This window comes from Colobus angolensis, unplaced genomic scaffold (assembly GCF_000951035.1).
Source record: "Colobus angolensis palliatus isolate OR3802 unplaced genomic scaffold, Cang.pa_1.0 Scaffold149, whole genome shotgun sequence".
In the NCBI taxonomy this organism is placed as follows: Eukaryota; Metazoa; Chordata; class Mammalia; order Primates; family Cercopithecidae; genus Colobus; species Colobus angolensis.
In genome coordinates this window covers 3,243,715-3,246,907 of record NW_012114588.1, presented here as the reverse complement: position 1 = coordinate 3,246,907, position 3,193 = coordinate 3,243,715, and positions in this window count along the sequence as shown.

The window sequence follows — 3,193 nt, the reverse complement described above, 5'->3', positions numbered from 1 at the left end:
ACTCCAGACCTACTGAAGCCCTGGGGATTGGGCCCAGCCCCCTGAGTCTGAACTCATCCTCCATGTGATTCTGATGGAGGCTACATTGAGAATCTCTGTTGGGCAACTGTTCTGCCTGAAATACGGAGAGTGAGGAGTTTGGGAGACACATTACTGGCTGAGCAGGGGAAGGCCTGGGAAAGGCTGTGAAATGAGGAGAGAAAAGGCCAGGGAAGGTGGCCTTTTCCCACCACCTTCCCACCTGGGAGATAGTGGCATAAAAGGAGGGGGCAGTGCAGGAGCCTGTGAAAGAGACTAGAGAAATTCAGGGAGGAAGAAGGAAAACCTGGACGGGGAGCCGTACAGAAACCGAGGGCAGAGAAGAAGTTTCCTGGCTGGGCGCAGTGGCTCACGCCTGTAATCCCAATACTTTGGGAGAGAGGAAGGAAACAGTAGGTGAGGAGGGGCAGGAGATGGGGAGGGGGCGGTAGCTGGCTCCTGGTTGCAGAAGGGAAGGAGGAGCGGTGCAGGTGCCTCCCAGCAGTGATCCTGGTCCATGGAGCCCGGGCCCACTCCCAACCCCCATTCTCTCACTTCCCTGCAGCCCCTCCTTTGCTGGCCCCTATTTCCCTCCATCTTCTCACCTGGGAAGATCCCAGGGCCCCGTCTTTCCATCCTCTGCCCTGTAGCAACTGAACTGCTGGAAAAATCCCACAGCAAGGGAGCCTCCGATACAGGCCTCCACTTCACCTGTTTCTCTCATTGGCTCCATTTCCCCCCTCAAGATGTCCCTTTTAGGCCGAGTGCGGTGGCTCACGCCTGTAATCCCAGCACTTTGGGAGGCGGAGGCAGGCGGATCACCGGACGTCAGGAGTTTGACACCAGCCTGGCCAACATGGCAAAACCCTGTCTCTACTAAACATACAAAAAATAGCTTGATGTGTTGGTGTGTGCCTGTAGTCCCAGCTACTTGGGAGGCTGAGGCATAAGAATCACTTGAACCCAGGAGGCGGAGGTTGCAGTGAGCCGAGATCGCACCATTGCGCTCAAGCCTGGGGGACAAGAGCAAAACTCCATCTCAAAAAACAAACAAACAAAAAAACAAACACACAAACACCCCTTTTAACCCTTCTCTCCCCTTATCTTCCCGCTCTGCAACTCACTGTGTCAGCCCACAACATCCCAGGGGCTTCCTTGAGAGGCCAGACCCCTCATCTTCCCAGCCCGCAGCAGCCGCATCTGCCTCATCTTCTGCCTCCTCCCATGAATGGCCCTCCTCCTGGGCTTTGAACCCCAACTCCACAAAGATGGTGTCTGTTCCATGCAGTCCCCCAGCAGCACCCTCCGTGTCCCTCCCGCTGTGGTCGTCTGAATGTCGCGGCCCCTCACACATCCACAGGCTGAAATGTAATCTCCAAGATGATGGTGTTGATAGGTGGGGCCTCTGGGAGGTGACTGGGTCATGGATGGGATCAGTGTCCTTATAAAAGGGTTTGAGGGAGCGAGTTTGTGCCTTTTACCCTCCCATCAAGTGGGGACACAGGGAAGGTGGCATCCATGAGGAACAGGCCTTCACTAGACCACAAATCTGCTGGTGCCTGTGATATTGGACTTCCCAGCCTCCAGAACTGTGAGCAATAAATACATTTCTGCTGTTTATAAATTACCCAGTTTAAGGTATTTTGTCATAGCACCTGAACTAGGACACCCCCCTACTGGCTCATCTTCTAGACGGATAAGTAGGCTTCCTTATCTCCTAACCTGAGAGAGAGAGGGGTGAAGGAGGAAGTGGGGAAGGAAGAAAGACTTCCTAAACCTCATCACCATCAGCCACAACAAAGCAAAGCACTTTTACTTTGTATTTCTATTTAAAAAAAAAAAAAATCTGATGGAAATCTCTTTAGTAAAAAGAAACTTGGGGCCGGGCGCAGTGACTCAGACCTGTAATCCCAGTACTTTGGGAGGCCAAGGCGGGCAGATCCCCTGAGGTCAGGAGTTCGAGACCAGCCTGGCCAACATGGTAAAACCGCGTCTCTACTAAAAACACAAAAATTACCTGGGCATGGTGAGCGCCTATAGTCCCAGTTACTTGGGAGGCTGAGGCAGGAGAATCGCTTGAACCCTGGAGGCAGAGGTTGCAATGAGCTGAGATTGTGCCACTGCATTTCAGCCTGGGGAACAGAGCAAGACTCTGTCTCAAAAAAAAAAAAAAAAAAAAAGATTTCCAAACAGGGACTCACACAGATGCCTCTACATGAGCATTGTTCGTAACAGCCCAAAGATGATAACAATCCCAGTGTCTATCAGCTGATTAGTGGATAAATGAAATGTGGTTTATCCATACAATGGAATACTATTCAGCCGTAAAACAGAGGGAAATTCTGGTACACACTACATTGTAGATGAACTGAGGATGTATGCTAAATGAAAGAAGCCAGCCACAAAAAGGCATAGATTGTATGACTGTACTTCGGTGAAATATTTAGAAAAGGGGATAATAGGAGTTCTTGGGTATTGCATAGAGTTTCTGTTTGGGGTGATGAAAAATTTTGGAAATGGATGGCAGTAATGGTATTACGACATTGTGAATGTTTAATTTATTTTTAGTTTTTAGAGATGAGGTCTTGCTCTGTTGCCCAGTTAATTTTTATTTTTTATTTTTATTTTTTGTAGAAATGAGGTCTCACTATTTTGGCCAGGCTTAATTTGTTTAGTTTTATTTTTTGTGGACCTGGAATCTTGCTATGTTGCTCAAGCTGGTCTCAAACTTCTGGCCTCAAGTCTGGCCTCCTGTCTCAGCCACCCAAGGTGTTGGGATTACAGGTGTGAGCCACCACGCCTGGTCCATTTTCCCTGACAAGGACAATGCGTTGTTATGTGTGATATTTGGTGGGATTTTTTTGTTTGTTTGTTTGTTTTAGGTGGAGTCTCGCTCTGTGGCCAGACTCTGGAGTGCAGTGGCGTGGTCTCAGCTCACTGCAACCTCCAACTCCCTGGTTCAAGTGATTCTCCTGTCTCAGTCTCCCAAGTAGTTGGAATTACAGGCACACGCCACCATGCTCAGCTAATTTTGTTGTTGTTGTTGTTGTTGAGACGGAGTCTCGCTCTGTCGCCCAGGCTGGAGTGCAGTGGCCGGATCTCAGCTTACTGCAAGCTCCGCCTCCCGGGTTTACGCCATTCTCCTGCCTCAGCCTCCGGAGTAGCTGGGACTACA